This window comes from Alligator sinensis, unplaced genomic scaffold (assembly GCF_000455745.1).
Source record: "Alligator sinensis unplaced genomic scaffold, ASM45574v1 scaffold780_1, whole genome shotgun sequence".
Classification (NCBI taxonomy): Eukaryota; Metazoa; Chordata; order Crocodylia; family Alligatoridae; genus Alligator; species Alligator sinensis.
In genome coordinates, this window is record NW_005842144.1 from 260,303 (window position 1) to 286,040 (window position 25,738).

A 25,738-nucleotide genomic window follows, 5' to 3' on the forward strand; every position below is an offset into this window, starting at 1 on the left:
GTGCTGGCAGCCATTTTGGTGGTTTTACGGCTGGCCACTCCTCATGGTGGGGCCTGGGAGTGCTGCAGCTGGGGAGGTGAGAAGGGTGGGGCACTGAACAACTGAGGGCCCCTCCTCTGGTAAGGTGTTACCATTGGAGCAGTCAGGGCAGGGTGGGGGCTCAGCCAGACCACCTCTGCTGGTGAACACTGCAGGTTTGCAGCCTGGGTCCTGAGTCACCAAAATGTTGGTCAGCTCCTGCATAAAGGGCATGGTCTTGAGGGCACAACCAGACTGATGATTATGGCTGCTCAAGGCCACCTACTCTGCCTGCAAGGTCTTGATCTTTATGTGGCACTGCTACATTGCCTGGGAGTGCCTACACTCATCATCCCACCTGGCAGGGTCTCATAAATATGAATATTCAAGCACCCACCATGCATGAACTGCCTCTGGACCTCTGCATCCCACCCAAAAGGTCACAAGGTCACCAACCTCCTCCTGGCTCTAATTGGGGCATGCACACATGGTCGGGGCTGGTCCTGGAAGGGGAGGACGGAAAAGACATGGTGGTGCATCTCATGCTGGCTCTTTGGGTCCCCACACAGCTATCTCTGTGTTGCCATCCCTGTACAGCAGCCAGCAATTCTCAGCAGAGGGGCACAGCCAGGTACTAGGCACCATATGACAGAGGCACTTCACCATAGGACATGCAAAGACAGGAGACAGTGCTGGGAGTGAGCAAAAACAGGGAGCAGGTGCTGGCCCTGGTGCTAGAGGCAGCCAGGCAGCAGCAGGGGGTGCAGCAGGCTGCAGCCCTTTACAACATTCACGTGTGGTCAAGAAAGAGCCCTGGCTAGGGGACAGGGCTGGCAGGGAGAGCCTGGGATTGCCGAGCAATCCAGGGGAATACACAGGGCCTGCATTGCTCTAAGGTCCTGATGTGTTTGTCCCAGGGTACAAAATGGCTGGAGTCTTTTATAGTCTGCAGGTAGGGCCTGCTGCAGAGTGTCCAGCCTTGGGAAGGAGAGGTGGCCAGCCAGGAGACCTGGGGCTGGGTGCAGGGCAGCCCCCTAGTGGCTAGGTAGACCCAACACTAAATTTAATGCCAAGGCACATCTACACATGTGTTAATGTGCTTTAACTAACTGCACCTAAATTTGATACCTGCATTTGCAAATATAAGATTTAGACATGATTAGCCATTTTTACTGTGCAGTGAAGGTATGCATGTGTCGATGCATGCCTCCACTGCACAGTAAATTAGGCTAATGCACATTGATACATCTTGTGTAGATGCACCACATGAAATCTAAAATCATGTACTATTTGCCTACCTTAGAGAAAGTAAATGAGAGGAAGATTTCTGGTGCCAGGAACAGAATTCACAAATCTGAGTTAGGCACGTAAATTATCTACAGAGTGAATGGTGAGAACCAGGTGCATAAGAATCGCAATACGCAGCTGGCTGAGAAGGTCACAAGTGCCATCTCTATAGTCAACTCATCCAGGCATATGCCTGACTTATGCAACTCTGTTTAAATCCTGAAGTTTTCATCTGTGGAGAGAAAGAGGAGGGTCCAGCTGCCTTTTAGCCCAATACACTATTGATTATGACACTTGCCCTGGCAGACAGAAATGCAGGTTCTAGTCTCCCCCACAAAAAAACTGATTCTGAACCTACATCTCCCACTTCTCAGCAAAGTGCCACAGCTACCACACAATGGTGCTATTATTACACTTGATTTTGATTAAGGGGTGGTGCGAATGGAATGAAATGATTGGTGATACCATTCCAGTCTCAAATCCACATTTATTGAACACATAAACAATACTAATACCCAAGCAAAATCCCAAACAGTCTGTAAAGGTCTTACTCAGGTCTTTCAAACAATGCACGATGACTCAGCTAGCTAGGTAGCATCATGGCATTGGTGGTCATGGTACTTACCAGTGTGGTCTCCTTTAGCTCAGTGACAGCTTCCCAAACTGAAACAGTTTCCTTAGGCTTTAATACCCTTTTACAGCCCTCTTCTATACAAGGGGTGGCAGAATGAGAAAAGTGTAGCCCTCAAGGAAAAGGATCTCTTGCCTCAGGCAGTATATGGCAATAATTACTCCACTGCGTTTATGCAAAAGACAATAAATGCAAGATGCAAAACAACTATTAGGGACTGGGCCCAGGATAAAAGGGTTCCTTCTTTCTAGGGCAGTATTATGGTTAGGGTCAGGGTTATTTTGAATCTCAGTAATTTGGAGAATAATCCGTGCACAAAAGAAAATAAACTGTTAGTTTGGATACTTTAGGAAATCAGCCCCATGTTTTCTGATGTCAAATTCCCTTTGGAAAGGGCCCCAGAAATTTTATTTGGTATCCCAATTTCTCTTTCCATCCACTTTTCAGGTATGGCAATTCTCCCTTCAAGTACTGAGATTTCAGCAAAATTAACTTTGATTTTACCATCTACTATTATCAAGTTGCTTTGAAAGCTGTCTGGGTTTATTTCATTAATTTTTACAGCATGTCCTAAATAGCTGGATTATCAGAGAAAGAATAAAGAAAAGTGACAGGGTCCATTTATTGCAAAGTTCTTCTTTCCTTTTAGAATGACTTTCAATGTTATTTTTCAGCTGAAAGTTGTTTTTTGACTGGCTCATCACCATTGGATGTTGCCAAACTCAGTGTGAAATCATAGCTTTTCTTTTGTAGTCTTTTCCCTTTAGGGCAAGACAGTTTTTTTTTCAGTTAGAGAAGGATACGCAATTATATTGCATGTCTATATCACTGCTAGATCATGCTAGGATGTGCTACACTGGTTATGTGTGGTGTGTTTGCTCTGCATGCTAACCCCTGAAAAAGTGTAATGTAGAATCTGGCAATGTGGGGCTCCCTGAGTAGCTACAGTGATAGTTTCCCCACTTGCCTTTGGGCACGCCACCCACCTGACTCACCTGCCATGCCTTGTTCTTATTTCATTACAATGTTAATTAAGGCGGGAGGCTGCCCATTCTTACCCCGATGCCAGGGGGTGCATCTGCAGCTCTGATCCTTCCCTCCACCGCACCCCAAGCCTTGCAGATGGCATCCACTGATGTTAATCCCACCAGCCCCACACTGGGCCCCAGAATCCTCCAATCAGGACTCCTCTAAGATTCCTCCATTCAGGCGGCCTACCCTACCCTTATTCAAGGCTGCCTAGCTCCCTGAAACTATTTCCCCTCTCAGGCATGGTCCCCCAGGACCTTTGGCCACACAAGCCTTGGCCTCACCTCCAAGGCCAGTTGAGATCCCAGTTCTTCAGCTCTGGGCATCTCTCGCCCCTGGCCCTTTTGACCATTCTGGTCCTGGCCCCAGAATTCACCAGTTGAGGGTACTGTACATCAGGCCTCTGAGCCTCTAGCCCCACTCTCACTCCTGGGTCTGCCTTCTGACCCTACTAGGGGTTGACCCACCTGGTTGTGGGAGCTGGGGTGACTCACCATGACTGGTGTTCCAGGGTCTCATGGGGACTCTCACTCCCCCCGCACAGCAGCACGTCATTGTGCTCTCTCTATATAAACATACTTGGATCTCAGCCCTCTGGTTTTCTCTGCCCTTCACTGGGGTTCCTCATCTCTGCCCCCTCACTTGGGGCTCCACACCGTCCCCGCACCTGAGGCCATGGGGCTTCCCTCCCCAGTGGGCTCAGGTGGTCATAGCCATGCCTGGCCCCAACTACCTTTCCTCAGGGTCTTGCACCCCACAGGGCTCAGGTGGCCTCAGCTGTGCCCAGCCCCCACTCTGCCTCCTCAGGGTCTTGCACCCCACAGGGCTCAGGTGGCCACAGCCGTGCCTAGCCCCCACTACCTCTGATGTTACCAGACCCACCTGAAGGTGAGGGCTAGGGTTAAGGTGCCCCTACCAACTTTTCACCAGGGTGATAACTGGCCTGGCATTTCCTGGGGGCTCCTGCACCACAGAGAGCCCCACCAGGCCACCCACTCCTGGCATGGTGCAGTTTTAGGTCATACCCAGGACTAGGAGACTCCAAACCATCCCCTACAGCTCCTCCCTTACCTCCAGGCTGATACATGAAAACTTGCAGCCAGGCAATGTTGCTGCCTGGCCTGCCAGCAAGGAACTGATCCGTTTATATATGCAGCCAGGGATCTAAACTGGCTGCTGCAATCAAGCACCTGCTGGCTGCTTGGCTCAGGTCTTAAAGTAGCAGGCACCAACAGTGCCCTGCCACACACCTTCTCCCATAATATGGTACCTGGGGGAGGTTTCCCCTGCTTCTCCTCCATAGCAGACTCCCCTCAGAGCCTGTGTGAGCCCTCAAGTGGTGAGCACCACACACCTCCCCCCTTAGAATGACATTCAGGGGGCTTCACTTAGCTGCCTTCCCTGCTGGCTTTGTCCCAACCTACTGCATCCCCTGCCCCGTGGTGAGCACCCCAAAGGTGCTCCATCACATAGATACTTTAGATGGGTGCTGGGCATCAACTAATAAGCACATTTGAGATAGGTGTATGCCCAACACTACTTTAAGGTCAATTTCATTACCTCTTTCATGGTAGCATTTCTATTCAGACAGCACTGAGGGAGTCAACTGAGTTCATGGCTTATTAGAATCTACCAGGTTCATGATAATCTCTCTTCATTCCAGAGGTATTAATGACACACTCTCTTTTTAAATGGTCTTGATGTTCCACTATTTAAACCACCCTTTCTTCTGCATTTTTCTGTCTGTTAGCCACATGTGGTAATGACACACTTCTATTTCACAGACCAGCAGACTGTTTTTAGCTCTAGCTAAATTCAGGTGTAGTAATGTTACACCTGCAGTAGTCTCAGGTATAGAAATATGTCACAAGTAGGTGCAATAAGGCCTTGCTCCCTGTCTGGCTAACATCTTCCCTATGTGCACTATTCAGTTAAGGAGGCATTGATCTTACCTTACCCAGCATCTCTCTGGTGTTAATTGTGTCACCCACCAGGACTTTTATTTTGTTCTGTTCAGGAGTTGGTTCCACTAGAAGACTGTTTCAGTCCAGGATAGGTAATCTCTTTGTGGGGCTCCACCTTCCTTATACCCAAGCCTTACCACACCCTTGATGTTACTTCCCCCAAATGTTTTCAGGAGACAGGCTCCCTTTTAGCCAGTCCACCCTTTCAGCCATGACTGTAAGGAAGAGTTTGTGCTCCAAAAGTCCCAAAACCAGGAACCTGAGCCAGTCTCAGAGACTAGGGCTCTGTTGGGGTACTCTGCCCTATTTGCTCTTTTAAATCAAGATTTTTTTACTGTCCCCACCATCAATTATGCAATCCAATTAAATTCCACAATCAGGACCAGGGAAAAAGAAGGGGAAAAAAAACAAACAAACAACCAAAAAAACCACAGTGCCTTCAGGGCTATAGAGCCCCTCCCTTGGCTCCTCTGGAGATCAACCCTCTGGAGCCCTGACACCTTTCCCAGCACCTACTTGGCAGTGGCTCTGTCATCTTCAGGCAAATTATCCCTGTTCTGCAACTGTGGTACTTCCACTCTGTGGTGGCCCTCTAACTACCAATGCCTCTTGCCAAACTCATCTGTGCTCTGGAAGGTTGCAGATCAGTGCTGGCAGGAGAGTCCTGCAGCATTTCTTCTCCTTGGACACTGTGGTCTCTCCCAGGCTGCCCCTCTCTAGGCCTAGAAGCACCCTTCTGTGTCTGCCAGCTGCCAGTCCTAAGGGACCATTCACTCTGACAATGCAGCGTGCTGCTCCTCAATCCCTCGGAAAACCTTCCCTCTCCTGAGGTAGGTACAGGGGAATTATTTCCCTCTTTGGTGTCCCCTTCAGCCCCAGAGCCTTCCTTTTTAGACAATGATTTAGTTATATTTGTTTTTGCTTGGATCTTAAGATGAATAATAACGTGCTAGGTCCCTAGCATATTAGTAAATCTTCTAGTTTCCCTTTAACTGGAGAAAAATGTGTTGTGCTATATGTGATGATGCATCCCACCACTTGCACTCCCTTTTCAAAATCATAGACCCATCCGTGGATTCTTGTTGTTGTTGACGATGATGATAATAATAAAATATCTGCAGATATATAGGACCAGCACCATATTGTGCTAGGCACTATACAAACACAGGACAAAAAGGTGATCTCCCTGCAAAACTTACAGGTCTGGTGAAGATTAACAACGTGATAAACAGTAATCTAGAATTTCTCCAAATACGGGTCTTGGTTAGAATGCACTTGAACTCTTACCTTTCATTACCTTGGAAGCTACATAGCTGCGTATACTGGCTTGACTGAAAAAAAACATTGAAGGATTCATTCACTTCAGAATTTTTGAGTCAGGCCTTTTTTCTCCAAATTCTGCAAGCTGCAAATTCCTTAGTAACAAACTGTCAATGTATAGGGCCAATAGTCAGCTTCTGTGGTGCAATGGAACTCTCTAAATCATCATCAGAAGTTAGTGTAAGGAATCCAAAGTTCTTTAAGTGGAACCTTTTTTATTACCTCCTTGAAAGAGCCGGTACTTTGATACCTTGGTTCCTGATTCTATTTTATCTGATTGTTCCAACTATTATTCTCTTAGAAGTTGTAGCCGGGTATTAATACTGAAGTTTCTTCTTCAGGGACCTGAAGATGATAAATGGCCAGCATCTCAGAAGCATCTGAAATCTTAACCCAAGTTGTTCTGGGTGTTAAACATCACATTTTAGAATCATGTTGCTTCAAATTGTTTCTGAATTAAGGCATATATCTCCTGAACTGGGTTGTATTTGATTCTAAGTGAACTAGAAAAGAAATGTTGATTCTAACTGAAACAGACATGATAATCTTCTGGCATAAATTCTTTTTGAAAATACTGGCTCTTGGCAGGTATGGTGGTTGACTGCCTATTGCATTTGGCCTGAGGATATCCATGTTAGGCAGGGAGTTTGCAATGAAACCCTGGATTCAATAAACACAGGAGGTGAGATGGGTCACTCTTCAGTTCGGGGCACAGTAATTGCATCCCACAGGACAGTAAAAATTCTGGTCACTCCCCTCCCCCAGGGGAAATCTAGGAGCTATACTTGTCTTATTAGCTATTGCAGATTTTTTTTAATGCCTTTTCACTATCATACACCATACTCGGTATTAGTACAGAGATGGACAATAACAGCTGCAGAGTTCCCTCAATATGAGATACTAGAAAACTGGCAGAAAGGGTGATTTTTCACATTATATGCTTATTAGAGAAGCAGTACATGAAAGACAGTACTAAAAAATCTGTGTGTGTACTGATGTTAGACTACATTTATAATGGAGACAATAGTACGTATTATACCATTCATTTATCTCTATCTTAGGGAAACTACATCCTAAATGGAGTTTGGATATGTCTTTGGCCAGCATGGTAGCCAAGAAAGGTGCAGGGGATTTTTGATAGCTGTGTAGCTATATCACCTAAAAAGCAAGGTGCAAGCATGTCCTAGATTATTGGAGATGTCAGTGAGTCTTTTGCAAAAATCTCTCTCTCTCGTGTGTGCCTGTTACTATATTGTCTCACAAATAATCACTAACTTACAAATAGAGCTGGCTGATCAAGTTCATTTTTTTACCAAGCCACAGGTCAACAAAGTACTTAAGCCTGTTTGTAGCTTGAAGTACATGAGAATCCCTGTTAAAACTGAGTTAAAGCATATATTAAGGTATTGATTTACATTATTGCATTACCAGTTCCAAGCATAGCCCGCTACTATCACCCATATTAACACAACTATACTGCAGCCATTTTTCATGTTTCTAATTGCTGTTTTCCCTATATATATATATGGTAATTCAGCTGCTATTTTCCTCTGTGCTGGAGAATAATGGATACTTTTCAAATCATGTCAACTTTCAATAATTTCAGTATTTTTATCCTTTAAAACTCCTACTTATAGCTGATGTTTCTGATTTTCTGACACAACTGTATTTAAAAAAAATAAAAGGGGAGGCATTTATAGAGCTTAACATTTCTGGATGCACTTGTTCAATTTTTGGAAAAAAAATGCTATCTTCTGAGATTTTGTCTTCTTGTTCTTGTTCCACCTTGCTGAACAGTCTTACTTTTGGAAAGGGAGTTAAATATCTTACATATAATAGAATCATGGTTACAGTCAAAGGACTTAGGTGTGCAAGCAGTACTCATGGTAGACAAGAATTTTTGATGAGGGAAGCATATCAGAAATCACCAGCGCTACTAATGCAAATCTATCATCAACACATGTTCAGTCCTAGATGAAATGAAATCTCCTCTGGCTAATCTATCTTAATATAAGGAATACAGCGAGGATTTTTCAGAACCCCATCCCTTTGCAAAATCAGATTAGTGCCCCACAGAAATATTTTATGGACATTTTTAAGTAGGGGAATAAATGTCTTTAAATTTATGTTAGCTAGTGAATGTTAAATAACATGTTTACGATGTTGGTGTAGCTTAAACTCACATTAGCTGGTCAACATGTATTTCCTAAGGTGATCCTCCATCAGATAAAATATGTTAGGATTTTTAGTATCTGTTAGATAGTATTTTAGTTAGAAAGACTACGTGCAATCAGCTGCTCTAAAATGGACCTGGAATCCCAGAAAGACCTTTCCAGAAAGGCTGGTTTAGACCTGCCAACACAACGATTGAATTGACGCTGCTTGCAAGCTGGAAGATCAAAAACAACACGATCAAATGTGGCTACTCTAATGGCATGAATATATGCAAGTGCAGTGAAGTACAGACTATGGAGCACCTGCTTATTTGCTGACTTCTTGGTGAGACCAGTATGAAGGAGGACCTCACTTCAGCAACAAAAAAAGCCATTGCTTCAGCACAGTTCTGGAAAAACATCTACTTAATGACAAGGACACAAGAAGAGCAATTTCGTATTTGTTAAAAATACTTTTTTTTTCTTTGTGTAGGCAGAGGTATGAATAAAATCAAAGAGAACCATTCATTTCAAAGACAGTATAATTATTGAACATTATATTGTCATGTCACCTACAACAGGGATTTTAAGCCTTTTCTGATTGGTGGCTATTTTCTAGAAGTCAAAAGAATCTTATGATTTGGCCATTACATTTACTACAAATTTAACAATAAAAAAGCATGGTTAATTACCATGATACATGTTTAAAAATGCCTGCATAGGCAACCTGACCTTAAACAGCGAGTGTGGCTGAATAGTATGGACCCTTTTTTTTTTCAGTTGGTAATTAAATTTTTAGTGCCTAGGGACCCTCTGATCAACTTTCATGATCTCTCCTGGCAGTTGGAAGCTACTGATTAGCTGCGTCTACACAAGATGCTACACTGCACACGCGTTACTGTGCATTTATTTAGCTCTTGTATAAACAAATACTAAGTAAATGTGCAATAATCCAAGTTACTGCACAGTAGTGCCAGTGAAAGCCTTTTTTGTGATGCTACTGTGCAATAGCCTAATACTACTGCAAAGTAGTGTTGTGTCATGGTTTTTGCCTTGTGATGTTACTGCACAGTAGTATCAGGCCATTGTGCAGACAGTGTCTTATGTAGACATGCCTGTTGAGAAGCTAGTTAAGGCATTAAAGAAGCAATTGGTGTCCTTGGTCTCAGTAGACTAATCTACTGCACACTAAAGCATCACCATCTACACATATGCGGCATTTACTGTGCAGTAAATTAGTCTACGATATGGGTGGCTACTACTTGTAGCTACAGGTAATAGATTTACAGTGCAGTAGCTACTGTGCAGTGTTGGTACTGGATTTATGACCCAGATACCTTGTTCCAGGCGGACCCAAACCCTCAAACCAACAACAACTTCTTCCATTCAGTAATAATAAAATTTTATTGATATACAGTGATAGTAGATAAGAATAATGTAGGCAAGGCAAACAAAATCCGTGTCTCCCATCCCCTGATTCTAAAGTAACCATTCCCAGGACAGTACCAGAGGGAAGGTATGTCTGGCCAGTATGCAAGCTTCACCCTGTGGTTCTTTCTTAAATGTCAGATGCCTGGAGGTTGAGAGCCAACCCACTGCCCCCATTGCCCCCATAGGGTGGGTGAGATGGGCTGGTGGTGTTTATTCTGTCTGGTGGTGGCCTTGGGTTCCCTGCTTGGGGACCCTTTGTCACTCTGAAATCTCTCCTTTTGTATTCTTTCTCCTCCTGGTGACTCTTTATCTCCAGGTACCATTGATTGGTTTCCCTGTGGTTGTCATTCTATTCACATTGTGTCCTGTCAAAATATTCCTTTGTTTCAGCAGACCCATAACATGAACACATCTTAATTTGGGCATAACCTGGCCTTCTAATTTGGTCCATTCCCCAAAACTGGAAATCCCAGGCACTCTGCAGCTGGTTACTGTGACCTAGCCACCTTATCTCTGTTCTGGGTACACTGTTCAACTTTCCCAGCCTGTTTATACCTGCTTATCCATTGGCTTCAGATACAGAGTATACCTTGATGGGAACTTTGTTACAAACAGGCTTTTAGAAACTAATTAACCCTTGCCTTTATGTTGTATCATTGTTCTAATCCAATATCTACTTTAGCTACAAGCCAATTCCTAAAAGCAAATCTTTAAATACAATTTTCTAGCCATCATGCAGTAGTTCACATGTAGGCAACTGCTTCTGGTCAGGCCAAGCAGTAGAGGGTGAGGGAACTGTCCCCTCCCCCGGGCAGCTGCCTCCCAGCCCTAAGCCCTGATCAGTCAATTGGGGCGGGAGCCTGGGAAGCAACTGCCTGTGGCAGGAGACTGTTTTCCAGCCCTCACCCCAATCTGCTAATTGGGGAGCAGGGCTGGGAGGCAGCTGCCCTGGAGGCAGGACAACTCCCCCCACTCCCTGTAGCCCAGAGCTGACCCTGATGCCTCCTGTCAGCCTGGAGCCCTGTTGCTCCCCCTGCCTAATGTAGGTAAGTAGAGTATGGCAGGAGTAGACCTGCACTGAGATCCTCCCATTGAGAGCAAATTTGCTCCCAACAGGCATGTGTTTATACGCACTTCTGGGGAAAGCTTCCTGCACCTTATTTTACTGCACAGTAAGCGTAAACCTCCAGGAACAGAATGCGTAGATGCACCCACTGAATAGTAAGTTTAAGTGTATGGACGCATGTACATTTGGAACCATTACAAAGGAAAACATTTTAAAAGGGCAGCAGCTATTACATTCTAATTGTTACATGTGGACAAGCCTAAAGCAATGTTAAGTTAAAGCTGGGGTGTTCTTACTACATTTATATCATTCCCAGCTTGTCCACATAGAACAGTTAGTACATAACAGCCACTGTACTTTTCAGGGGTTTAGGTTGTAGCCGTGTTGGTCTAAGGACATAGGCAGACAAGGTTCCTTGGGTGAATTTGATATTTTTTATTAGACCAACCCAAATGGTTGGAGAATAGTTATTAAGCAAGCTTTCGGGTTCAAAAACCCTTCGTCAGGCTAAGGAAGCTGCAGCAGTTGGTGTGTGCTCTTCCTGGATGGAATGAAAAGTGAAGAAGCCAGGGGCTGGGCTGGGCTGGGCTGGGGAGTCAGTTGCCAGGCAGATTGTAATGTATCAAAAATCCAGTGTCTATGTTTAGTCCCTGATCTCTAGTATCCAGCAGGTTGATGAAATGGAGCTCATAGGCTCGTCTCTGGGATGTGTTGTGTAAATTTCCCTTGAGAATCAGGATTGAGAGATTGAGAGAGAGTGGCCCTCCTGTGAGAAATGTGCCCCCACCGATAATTGGGTGTTTCTGTCTTTGATGGATTTCCGGTGTGCGTTCATTCTGGTGCGCAGTTGTTGTCTGGTCTCTCCTACATATCTTCCATCAGGGCATTTGGTGCATTGGATGAGGTATACTACATTCCTGGAGGTGCAGCTGTAAGATCCTGGGATGCTGATGGCTCTGTTGTGGGGTGTAGTAATAGTGGGGGTGGTGGAGATGTGGGGGCAGGTTTTGCATTTCTTGTCATGGCACGGTCTGGATCCTTTTGGTGTGTTCTGGGGTTGAGGAAGTTTGCTTCTGGTGATGAGGTTGGCGAGGTTCGGTGCTTGTCTGAAGGCTAGGATGGGTGGCTCTGGGAAGATCTTTTTAAGAATAGGGTCTTTTTCTAATATGGGTTGCAATTTTTTGAGGATTTTCCGTACAGGTTCAAGGGATGGGTGATAGGTCATAACCAGCGGTGTGCGATTTGTGGGTGTTTTTCTTCTGTACTGCAGCAGTTCTTCACGTGGTATCCAGGTGGCTCTTTCAAACGTGCGATCTACCTCTCTGGAGGAGTGTCCTTGCTGGGTGAAAGCCTTTTTAAGATTGGTGAGGTGGCAATCCCGGGTGTTCTCTTCAGTACAGATGCGGTGGTATCTGAGGGCTTGGCTGTATATCACTGCTTTTTTGGTGTGTAAAAAAAAAAAAAAGGTAAAAAGGTTGGCATACTGTGGGGCCATTTTAGTGCCCATAGCTGTTCCCATCATCTGGAGGAAGTGTTGATTATTAAAAGTGAAATTGTTGTGTGTGAGGATGAAGTGTATAAGCTCAGTGATATCTTTGGGTCTGTATTCTGGGTTGTAATCTTGTTCCTGTAGATATGTAAGGCAGGCATGGATGCCATCCTGGTGTGGGATGTTGGTGTATAGGCTGGTAACGTCCATGGTGGCTAGGAGTGTGTTGCTGGGAAGGTGGTCTATGTTTTTAAGTTTCCGTAGCAAGTCTGTGGTGTCTTGGACAAAACTTGCTCTGTGGGTGACAAGCGGTTTTAGGATGGATTCAACAAAACCTGATATTTCCTCAGTTAGGGTCCCATGGTTGGATATGATAGGTCTGCCAGGGTTCCCTTGTTTGTGGATTTTAGGGAGCATGTAAAAAGTCCCTGGGTTAGGTAGCGGGGGGATCAAGGTCTGTAGTTTTTCTTGTAATCTTGGTGGAAATGATTTGATGGTATTGTTGAGTTTTTTTTGGTGAAAAGGGGAGTCGGATCTTCTTGTAGCTCTTTGTAGTAGGTGGTGTCAGAGAGCTGTCTGTTGGCTTCCTTTATGTAATCCTCACGGTTTAGGATGACTATGGCTCCTCCTTTTCAAGCATTCCCCTTTTGCACCAGCCTCAAATGCGTGTGTGTCTATACCCTATGTTGAATTCTTTTCATATTGTTTTATTCTGACTTCTGCAGAAGTGCAGTGACAGCTTACTATTAAAAACCCTAAGTAGAGAGACAGAGCTAGAAAGAAAGAAAAAGGCCTCCATGAAAAAAAAAAAGTTTGTAAATTACTTCTCTACTTTTTAATTGTCCCAGCCATGGTGTGTGTGGTGAAACTCGTCGATAAAAAACAGTTATAACATAATTGGACTCCATTAATAGATCAAACTGTAAAATCCTTAGAATGTAGTTGCTGATAACGTAACTCAATACAGAATTTCATCAGAAGGCTCACATGTTACCTCATCTCATGATAACTGAACAACTCATGAAGATCTATAATGTACTTGCAGGAAAACAAAAATTCTAAATTGAAAGTTTTCATGCAAACGCACACATACACATGCACACATGCATGCACGCACACATGCACAAACACACGCGCGCGCACACACACACACACACCCTCTACTTTAACTACATCCAAAAACCTCCCTTACAGTTACTAAGCAACATGTCTGTATCGAGCAAAGTTAGAATATTATAATGGGATATTGACAAACCACAATTGAAAGGAAGTCTATCTACTTGTTTATTAGAGTAGTTAAAATATTATCTGCTAATAATTTAATTGCCCCCAAATATCATCTTTATTTAATATCCAACTCAAACCCGTAGTTCATTCTAGACAGTGCTGCCTATCAAAATGACATGTAGGCAATGCATCAAACAATGGTTTCTTATTCCATTGAATCTCTGCATTATTTAGTTTAAATCTTTGCTCTTATACTGGCCGCTCAGTATTTTGGGCTCTGTTACTGCATCTTCGTGCATGTACTAACATAATAACAGGTGAAATTATAGCACTGCTGAAACTTGTTGATCCCAGTGGGGCCAAGTTTTCACCTAATAAGTGGGTGAATGTGCTGCTGCTTCTTCCTTTGCTCATGGAACAAAACAGGGGTCAAATTCTCTGTTACTTTGACTTAGGCTCAACCAAGCTCTTCAAGTCTGCATCAGCTGAAGATCTGGCCCAAGTGTTTCCATGCACTTAGCCAACAGAGATGCATTTTAGTCAGACCCATAGTTTTAATGGTATCTAATTTAGGAAGGAGACAAAAACTGAGTCATATCTTGGGCACTAACTGATATATTTTTTTATGATTAGGGTTATTAAAATAGGTTATTTTTTTTCAATATTCTGTATTTTTGGAAAGACAGTCACAGAAGATCTGGGTATGATACTGCATTGCCGTAGGACATCATTAGTGCTCACTACATTAGTCGTCCAATGCTAAGCAGTTATTCCAAGACACAAAATGTACTGGAACATTGTGAAAAAATAAGCTAAATCCAATCAAATTATTCTGACAACCTCTCAATTGCATAACTAGAAGATGGCCCTGTTATCTTTATATTCTATTATAATGAAGCATAGAGTAGCAAAGTACAAACATGCATGAATTCCTCACTGCAACATCTGTAGCAAATTGAAATGTGTGTGCACATATATGTATGTTTGTACACGTGTGTGTGTGTGTGTGTGTGTGTGTGTGTGTCTCCCTTTGCATAATGTATGTGTTAGAGTTCTTGGGAAAGGCAACTTCCACTAATTATTATCCAGACCTGCTTAATAAAACACTATAAGCCAAATCTGTTTTGATTCTAACTCTGTCAACTTTAGTGCAGTTATACCAGGCATAAACACCGGCTACTGTCACAGTGATTGATGATTTGGTGAGGTCAGGACAGACTAGCGCTATTGCCATAGTGTCATTTTTGATAAATCTTTTTTCCTGATTTTGTTTCTGTAGTCATCTACTCAAAAGAATATATCAGTCTTTGCAGGAAACAATTTGCTTTTGAAAAAGAAGGAAGTGGTCAAAATAAAATTAAGCTCAGTAATCTGTTTGCAACCAAAAGAGACTGTTCGCTCCTTTCACCAATAGGGGGAGTTGTTGATTTCAACATGCAGGTTCCACATTCCATTAGCATTAATGAGAGCTGTTATGCAAACTCCCATGAGTATCAATGGAAGAATAGATCATTAGGAGTCTGATAACTCTATTTGTTACTGCATATGAACTTTCGCTAGCACCTGACTTTAAGCTGTAAATGATTGGAGGTAGCTGCAACCTCTTGTACTCAGAAACCATTAAGATTTTGAGACTAATATCATTCACACTAGTGTAAGTATTTTTTTCTACAGGAACTCTAGGGAAAATATTATTCACTGGCCCCATATTTTACTATGGCACTGTGATCACATAAAATAGATGCGTTATAATTGTGGCCTCTAGCATTCTGCTGTTCTCAAATACATTGCCAGTTGTAGATATTTCAGATATTATAACTGTCCATTGATCCTGGTATAAATGTCTAATCTTGTCTAAAAATGATGACAGTTAGGTTTGACATACTTTTTTTTTTTTTCTTGTGGAACTTTGGAACTTTTCTCCTGTGAAACTTTGCTGATCCATTTCTAAGCCCTTGGAGGAGAAAAGGGTGTTTTGGAAGAGTCAGTCTGGATTCACTAAGGGCAAGTCATACCTGACCAACCTGATAGCCTTCTATTATGAGATAACTTGTTTTGTAGATGCAGAGAGACCAATGGATGTGGTAAACCTTGATTTTAGCAAGGTTTTTGATATGGTCTCCCACAACATTCTTGCAGATAAGCTAAGAAAATACAGGCTGGATGAATGGATTGTAAGGTGAATTGAAAAGTGGCTGGAGCTCCGGGCTCAGAGGATAGTAATCAATGGCTTGTTGTGTAGTTGGCAGCCAGTATTAAGTGCCCCACGGGTCAGTCCTGGAGTCAGTTTTGTTCAATGTCTTCATCAATGACCTGGAAGATGGCATGGAGTGTGCCTTCAGCAAGTTTGCAGATGACAAAAAGCTGCAGGGAGTAGTAGATATGCTGAAAAATAGGGCCAGGAGTTAGAATGACCTACACAATTTGGAGGGTTGGGCCAAAAAAAATCTCATGAGGTACAATAAGTACAAGTGCAAACTCCTGCACTTCAGATGGAAGAATCCAATGCACTGGTACAGGTTGGGGGTTGACTGGATGGGTAGCAGCTCTGCAAAAAAGGACCTGGAGGTTATAGTGGACAGTAAGATGAATATGAGCCAATAGTATGCCCTTGTTGCAGAGAAGGCTAATGGCATACTGGGCTGAATTGGTAGGTTTGCTTCCAGGTCAAAGGAAGTAATTATTCCCCTGTATTCAGCACTGGTGAGTCCACATTACTGTCTTCAGTTTTGGGCCCTCCAGTGCAGAAAAGATATGGACAAATTGGAGAGAGTTCAGTAGAGGGCAACAAGGTGATTAGGGGGCTGAGGGACATGACTTCTGAGGACAGGCTGAGAGAACTGGACTTATTTAGTCTACAGAAGAGAAGACTGAAAGGGGATTTACTAGAAGTCTTCAACTACCTGAAGGGAGGTTTGAAAGAGGATGGATCTGGACTGTTCTCAGTGATGACAGATGACAGAACAAGGAGCAACAGTCTCAAGTTGCAGCAAAGGAAGTTTATGTTAAATACTAGGAATAATGTTCTCATTAGGAGGGTAGTAAAACACTGGAACAGGTTACCCAGAGATATTTTAGACTCTCCATCATTGGAGGTTTTTAAGATCCAGCTAGACAAAGCTTTGGCTGAGACATCTGGTTAGGGATGGTCTTGCTTTGACAGGGGATTGGACTAGATGACCCCCTGAGGAGCACTGTGCTTGCCTTCTACCTATGTCTGGCCCTGATTAGCTGTTGCTCTCAGAGAGCTTGTGACCAAAACAGAGTAATTGGCCCCTCTGTTTCCATCCCCTTTTCCTAAGATGATACTTCCAGATTTCTTTCTAAATCCTCCTTGGAAAGGGGAGGGAGGTAGGATGTTAAGTTCTAGTCCTGTCTCTAAAGTTATTTCTGGTTGTGTCCTATGGCTGTCTAGTGTGCAACATGTAAAACACTTGGGGGTGAAGGGCTGAGAACCCAGATCCTACTCATCCTAGCTGAGTGCTGTAACAGCTAGGTTTTGAAGTCACCCTCCTTCTTTCCTGCTGGCCCTGACTCCTACATTCCTAGCTGCACCATGTCACAGCCCTTATAGGAAGGATGACAGGTTTCCTTTCCACCTTTAAGCTATTCTGTAGCACAAGTGTGGGAAAAAAAACAGCCTGCAGACCAGATCCAACTGGCCAAGGGATTTTATCTGGCCTGCAGTGGGTCCCTCGGGCCTGTCTGGCTCAAACAAAGGGGCAGCCCAGGCCATTGCATGTGCAGCTGGTCCCACCACCTGTGGGTGAACAGCAGGGTTGGAGGGGTATAGCAAACAGACTCGGCTTTCTAGTAGCAGCAGCTACTTCTGGCTTCCATTGCCACTGCTGCTTTGCACCCCCCGGGTATCCTGGCCTGTCTGCCCTACACCTACCACCAAGGATGCCAGATGGAGCAAGCTAACAGGCTCTCCATGGAGATTGGCCCAGGACCTGAATGGATGGAGCACACTTGGATGAGTGGATCGGATGGGGCTATGGGTGGGCATGGAGCAGCGTCCAGGATTGGGACAAGCAGTCAGGGCCAGGGCTGGGGCCAGGATCACAGGGCAGTAACAGCACAAAACCAGAAGCAAGGGCAGAGCCATGAGCCACTGCCTGCACATTACTGCAACAGTGCAACTGGAGGTGCCAGTTCCACGGGCAGAAGCATTCCAGGAGCAGATCATGGCTCTACCCTGGGCCCCATGCTGTCACTGCCCCACAATCCTGTCCTCCCATAATCCTGGCCCGAGCCCCATCTGCCCATCCCACTCCCAGATACCACTCCCTGTCCACCTGCAGACCCATCCCATCCACCCAGCCGAGCGCTGTTGCAGGCAGAAAGGCAGTGCTGACCTGTCCCACAATAGCTCACCCAAACTCCCTAAGTGTCCCTCCAGCCTAGATAATTGCCCACCCTTGCTGTAGCGTGATGATTAGGCACGTGGTGGGAGATGTGAATTTGAATCCCCTCAGCCTGAGATAGATCTGTCCCCAGGTCTTCTACTTCTTAAATGAGAGGTGTAATAGAAGGCACCCTGTACAGGAGAGACCATATTGAGAAGATGGGTGAGGGTGTAGCTCTCTACGTCAAGGAGCAATACACCTCCCTACAAACCTTGTTCACTAACCAAGAAGGGCACCTCTAGACCCTCTGGGTTAAAATACAGGGAGAGCACAGAGAAAGGGATATAACTGTAGGAGTCTATTACAGACCTCCCAACCAAGAAGAACTGGATTGAGAATTCAATAGGGAATTGGCTGAGGTCACACGTTTCCAATGCATGATTGTCATGGGGGACTTCACCTTCCCTGACATCCTCTGGGAACAGCACATGGCCAAATCTGACCAGTTGTGTAGCTTTCTCTCCTGCGATGATGACCTCTACCTAACCCAGGAGGTCTACAGGCGGACTAGGGGAGAGGCACTCCTGGACCTGGTTCTGGCCAAAGGGGATGAACTACTGAGCAATCTGAGGATCAAGGGGAAGTTTGGTGACAGCGACAATGAACCGATCACCTTCTCCGTTCAACTTAGGGAGGGCAAATCTCTCAGTAAAACAGAAATCCTCAACTTTAGCAAGGCAGACTTTCACAAACTCAGGAGACTGGTCAGTCAGGCACTAACAGACCATGACCCCTTGGGAAGAGGAATCCATAAGGAATGGTTATTCCATAAGAACTCAATCCTAGAAGTGCAAGGGAAGTCCATCCCATCCCACAGAAAATGCAGTCAGCAAGCAGAAAAGCCCCCTTGGCTAAACAGGGACTGTTGGACCTCCTGAAACTTAAAAGAGAAGGCTACATAAAATGGAAAATGGGAATCGTTACCAAGGAGGATGACTCAGCATTTCTAGAAAGCAGTTCAGAAAATCCAAGGCAGAAACTCAACTCAGACTAGCCATTGGAATCAAGGACAATAAAAAGTCCTTCTTCAGATATGTGGGAAGCTGAAAAAAGAACAAAGGCAACATTGGGCCCCTGCAAGACAAAATGGGGCAGCTGACATCTGATGCCTAAGAAAAGGCCAATCTCCTAAACAAATACTTTGCATCAGTTTTCTACCTGTCCAAGGGGGTCACACTGTCAGAAAGAATGCAAAACTTCCAGGGAGTGGGAGATGGGCCCATAATTGACGTTGATCAGGTGGGGGAACACCTTGAAAGACTAGACTTCCATAAGTCTGCAGGCCCAGATGGAATGCACCCGAGAGTCTTGAAGGAGCCCTATATAGCATGCCCTATAGCAAAGATATTTGAGAACTTGTGGTGCTTGGGTGAGGTTCCAGAAGACTGGAAAAGAGCCAATATGGTCCCAATCTTCAAAAAAGGAAGGAAGATCCAGGGAACTACAGGCCAATCAGTCTGGCATGCATCCCTGGAAAGATCCTGGAGAAAATTATCAAGGGATCCATCAGCAAAAAGCTAATGGAAGGCAACCTTCTGAATGCCAGTCACTGGAAGGTCTTGCCTGACCAAACGTGTCACCTTCTATGACCGGGTGATGTATTGCCTTAATAAGGGAGACGAGGTTGATGTTATATACCTGGATTTCAAGAAAACCTTTGACCTATTCTCCCATGATGTCCTCATGGTTAAGCTGGGGAACTGCGGCCATGACCCTCTCAGGGTCCAATGGCTGGGGAACTGGCTCTGGGTTCAGACCCAATTTTTCCAGGGACACCGGGGCTATGGGGAAACCCCAGGCTAAAACCAAAGGGGAAGAAAGCCCATACTTACCCCTCACAGGACCTGGAGGTAGCAGAGGAGCGCACACCGGGAAACCGCCCGTGTGTTTCATTAGCCATGCTCATATTCAGCTGCAGCCGGGTGACGTCAGCGAGAGATGCCACCTGGGGGGAATAAAGTTCAGCCCAGGAGGCACAGAGAGAGGGCTGGTGAGCAGAGGCTCGATGGGGAAGCCCTCACCCCGAGAGGCGCAGCCGCTGCGTCGGGCAGCCTGGGACAGCAGAGGCGGAGCCTGAGGAGGCACCAACAGTGAAGCCAGCAGAGAAGCCATCAGCAGAGCCAACAGCAGCTGGTGGTGGTGCCAGCAGCGGCGCCAACAGCAGAGCTGGCAGGGAAGCCGGTGAAAGAACCGGCAGCAGGACCGGCATGAGAACCGGCAGCAAAGCCAGTGAGGAAGCCGGCAGCAGAACCGGCATGAGAACCGGCAGAAAAGCTGACAGGGAAGCCGGCATAGGAACCGGGGAAAAAGCTGGTGAAGGAGCCAGCAAAGGATCTGCCAGAAGTACCCATGGGGAACCCTGACACAGGAGCCACCGGAGGAGCCGGCCAGGGCTACAAGACTTCAGGGGGCCACGGCAATGTCCCAGAGGGGGGGAAGCCTAGAGGGGGCTCTGAGGCACTGGGCAGTCATAGGGCTCCTTGAGCTAGGGCGCTACTTCTCTCAGGCTTTCTTGCCCGGTGGTTATTCCTCCCCGGTAGGCACAGTGGTGGGGTTTCATTTTTACACGTGGTGGCACCATGGGTGTCAGAATAGGAAAGGGTCAGCAGGCTTCAAGGGCCTCTTAGCCCTCCTACCAGAGCCTAGCCTAGGCCACCTGGTCTTGTTGAACTGGGGCTACAGGAAGTCCAAGGAAAGAGATGAGGAAGGACCAGTAGGAAAGAAGACCGGGAGACCCGCGGCAGAAGGTGGCGTCTGGCCGGGGTGTAGGGGTGGTCAGAGCCCCATGAGTGCCCACTGAAGGCGTGACGACCCTGGAGGCTGCTTCGAAGGAGACCCCCACCACTGAAGATCCATTCAAAGTCATGGCAGGCGAGTTTAGGGGGTCTTCCAACGTCATCCGAGGCACCCTCTGGGGTCCTCAAGCAGGACCGGAGCCAACCTGGTCAGCTGCTTGAGCAAAAGTGGCTCGAGAATGCCTAGTGGACCAGCGGTGGGCACACCAATGAATACTAGTTGATGGGAATGAATCAGTGTGGTGCAAGGTGACCACTGGAGTCCCTCAGGGTTCAGTTCTTTGGCTGGTACTCTTCAACATCTTCATTAATGATCTGCATCCGGGCATCAGATGCAGACTGGCAAAGTTTGTGGATGACACTAAACTTTGGGGAAAGACAGCCACACTAGAAGACAGGTTGGGGATACAGGGCAACCTGGACATGCTTGATAGGTGGGCAGACCAAAACCTGATGGCATTTAATATAGAAAAGTGCAGGGTGCTCCATCTTGGGAGGAACAGCCAGCATCCTACTTACAGGTTCCGCGGTGTTATGTTCACTAGCACCATAACCAAAAGAGACTTGGGGATCTTGATTGACCAGAAGATGAACATGAGCCACCAATGCAATGCCATGGTCAGCAAAACTAACCAAACTCTGGCATGGATCCATCAATGCATCTCTAGTAATACCAGGGTTGTCATCCTCCCCCTTTACTCAGCCTTGGTGAGGCTGCAACTGGAGTACTGTGTCCAGTTTTGGGCCCTCCAGTTCAGGAGGGATGTAAATAAGCTCAAGAGAGCCCAGAGGAGAGCAACCCACATGATCAAAGGCCAAGAGAGCAAGCCTTATGAGAAGAGGCTGAGGGACATGGGACTCTTCAGCCTGGAGAAGAGAAGGCTCAGGGGGGACTTGGTGGTAGCCTATAAGTACATAAGGGGAGTGCATCAGGATCTGGGAGAACAGTTGCTCACCAGAGCTCACCAAAGAATAACAAGGTCCAGTTGTCACAAACTTCTAGAAGGCCAATTTAGATTGAACATAAGGAAAAATTTCTTCATAGTTTGAGTGTCCAGGGTCTGAACAAACTCCCCCTGAGGTGGTGCAAGCACCTACTCTGAACTCATTCAAAAGGCATTTGGATGTTTATCTTGCTGGGATCATTCGATCCCCACAGGCTTCCTGCCTATGGCAGGGCACTGGACTCGATGATCTCGCAAGGTCTCTTCTAGCCCCTAATGTCTATGATATCTATGAAATCTATGAAATCCTAAAAAAGTGGGTGGCACCACCACTATCATAACAAATGTGAAGCCTTCTCAGTTACACAGAACCCTTGGGAAAAGACCCCAGACTATGACTCCCACCCCATTCTCATTAAAAAGCTAGGTGACTGTGGCATTGATGGCTATACAATCTGATGGGCTGCAAATTGGCTGAAGGGCCATACCCAGAGAGTGGTGGTGGACAGACCCTATTCAACCTGGAGGGATGTGGGCAGTGGAGTCCCCCAGGGATTGGTCCTCAGGCCTGCACTGTTCAATTTTTTTATTAGCAACTTGAATGAGGGGGTGAAAAGCACCCTGTTCAAATTCGCTGATGACACCAAGATTTGGCGCTAGCTGGGCATGCTAGAAGGGAAGGACAGGATACAACTGGACCTGGACAGGTTACAAGGGTGGGCAAGTGAGAATAGGATGGGATTCAATACTGACAAGTGCAGGGTACTGCACTTGGGCAGTAAGAGCCAGCAGCATACCTATAGTTTGGAGAACTCCCTTCTCAAAAGCACAGTGATAGAAAGGGATCTTGGAATCATTTTCGATTCCAAAATGAACATGGGCCGCCAATGTGAGGACGCAGTCAGTAAGGCTAACCGCACCTTGTCATGCATCCAGAGATGCATCACGAGTAGGGCCAAAGAGGTGATCCTCCCCCTCTATGCAACACTGGTCAGGCCACAGTTGGAGCACTGCATCCAGTTCTGGGCACCGCACTTTAGGAGGAATGTAGCCAGCATTGAGAGGGTCTAGAGGAGGGCCACTCACATGATCCAGGGACAGCAGGGCAGACCCTATGAGGAGAAGCTATGGGACCTGAACCTGTTCAGCCTTCAGAAGAGAAGGCTGAGAGGGGACATGGTAGCCATCTATAAACTTACCAGGGGGGAATGAGGGAGACTCTGTTCCCCTGAGCACCTCCCAGAGTAACAAGGAATAACAGCCATAAGTTGTTTGAGAGTAGGTTCAGGCTGAACATTAGAAGGCACTACTTCACGGTCAGGGAAGCTAGGATCTGGATCCAACTTCCAAGGGAAGTGGTGCTGGTTCCTACCTTAGGGGTCTTTAAGAGGAGGCTTGATAATTACCTAGCTGGGGTCAGATGAGCCCAATATTCTCTCCTGCCCAGGGCAGGGGGTTGGACTTGATGATCTACTTAAGTCCCTTCCGACCCTACATCTATGAAACTATGACATCTATGAAACTATGAATCTATGAATCTTGTGTGAATGGAAGTATGTTATGTGTAGCCCAGAGTACCTACACTCTGGAGAGGGGCAGGAGTTCAGACACACCTCTTATGTTTAGCATTTCTTTTTGAAAGACACTGTTGCCATTCATGTTTTCCCTGAAAATATTTTATTACATACATAATTACTTACAACCCCATTTTATTTCTTCAGGTGAGTTACACCCTCTTCCGACTCAGCAGTAATAGAAAAGGAAGTATAGAGGTAATAGGTGGTGATTAGTAGGAAAGGAATAATGTCTTGTTTCTGTTTAACAGATTGTCCAAGTGCCCTAAGACTATTCTGGGGATAAGAAGCTTAGATTCAAACCACAATCTATATTTAAGTTGTTGCCAATAGCATCTCTCTGTATCATGCAGGAACTCCAGTCCCACATAGGAATGCTCCAAATGCAGGGGTATTTGCAATCTAGAGGGGTGACATTGGCCTCTACTTTAACAATTTAGGGGTGTGTAAACATGTCACAAGTAGCCAGGGGAGCATTTCTTCTGCACAAGAGCTGTGTAGGTCCAGATACCACAGCCCCCTGAAACAGGGAGAATCTCTACATAAGTATTTGGGTTAGTCCAGGTTACATAGAGAAAGACTGGTGGAAATTGGAACAACCCCTAAGGCTACTGCAGGTTAGGTTGGGGGCAGCACTGGTTCATCAGCATCTGGACTTCACAAAAGCCTAACCTTTCCTTTCCCACCTCCTCATGGCCCTGAATGTGTCCCCAGATCCTTGACATCCAGGCACTTTATTTTAAATTGGAACTGACATAGATGCCTACAGCAAATTCATGTTCACATCTTTTCCTTGTTTTGTAACTGGCCTTAGGACCTATCCATGAGGTACACACTTTACATTTTGATTTAATCTGTACAGTATTTATGTCTCTGCACATGTGACAGAACAGAGATTGGGGATTGTGAAAACCAGAGCATACAAACCAAAAAATGCAAGCATTTTCACTTGAAATCTCGTTTTCTATTGGTACATAATGCACTGAATCATCTCAAGCAGTGGCTCTCAAAAATTTTTTTGACTCAAGGTACCCCTTGATAGACTCAAGGCACCCCTGGGAAAACTGTCAGCTCTTAGTATTCACTAGATTTTGATGAAAGAAAAAGAATGGAATAATTCTTCCATTGCAAGGAACTCAGAAAGACCACAGTAAGTCAGAACGCTTTTAAAATTAGGGATTTCTATCTGAAATTTCAGGTTATCTTGTGAATCATGTGTGCACACTGAACAGTGCAGACATTCTGCAACATCCCCTGGCACACTTTAAAGGATCTCAAGGCACCCGGGAGTGCTACAGCACCCAAGTTGAGAATCACTGATCTACAGGAAAGGTTCTTACCTCATGACTCCACATGCATGCAGGTGTACATGTTACTTCCTCTTCATCACTAAAACCCATCTTCAATCAGTAGATTCTTAACTGAAATCACCCATCATTGAGAGATGTAATTAGCCCCATTAGTCTGAAGTCAGGTCAAAGGCAGGGCAGGTTAACACCTTCAAGTGCTCAAGTATGAAAGCTTATACTTCTCCGAACCAGTTAGTTTTTAAGGTGCTGTTCTGCTTACAGACCCAAGGGAGGTATGTAACGGGACTGCTTTTTAGGATGGAAGGTGATTAGCACACCTTATGTTTGTTTGCCAGTCACCGAAGGCTTAAGGACAAAACCAAGGAACTAATATGACAAATGTCCACAAGCTGTGTTAGCAGTGCCAGCCACACTTTAACAGGATACCAATTAACCTGCCCTTTTGCTGCATGCTTTGTGCTCTCCCAATTAATTTGGGGACACACTGAAGAGCAGCATGGAAAACCATTTTTCTGTTGCTTAGGATGCTATTCTTGACCTCTATTGAAAAGAAGGTTTTATTTGCCATATAAGGTACTCACATAATGCCTAGAGTCCTTTAATATATTTACTCTACCAGGAACCCTATGAGAAATATTGTTATCCTCATTTTGTAGATGGAGAAATGAGGCAAAGACACACAAAGGGCCCAATTTTCAAAGGACTTCGGGCACTATACTGCTGTTGAAATCAAAAGGGCTGAGAAGATTAAATAGCTTTCATTTTCTAAGTGACTTGCTCCAGCTTATATAGACATCTTTGACAAACAAAGTAGTTGGATCCTAGTCACAGGCCAGCACAGACCAGCCTTCTTCATTACAGCGTCTTATTCCATGTGTTGCCTTTTACAATCCTGTCAATTTTAAAGCAGATCAAACAAGCCAGCACTTTTCAGGAAGCAAGTAACTGAGCTATCCTTGTATATTCCAGTGGTACTTCACATATTCTCACTGTAGAGACCCTACCATTATAAACCTTTGACAAGGACCTCCTACTTGTGGCAGGGCACTGTTGGTGCCTGCCACTTTAAGACTGGAGCCAAGAAGCCAGCA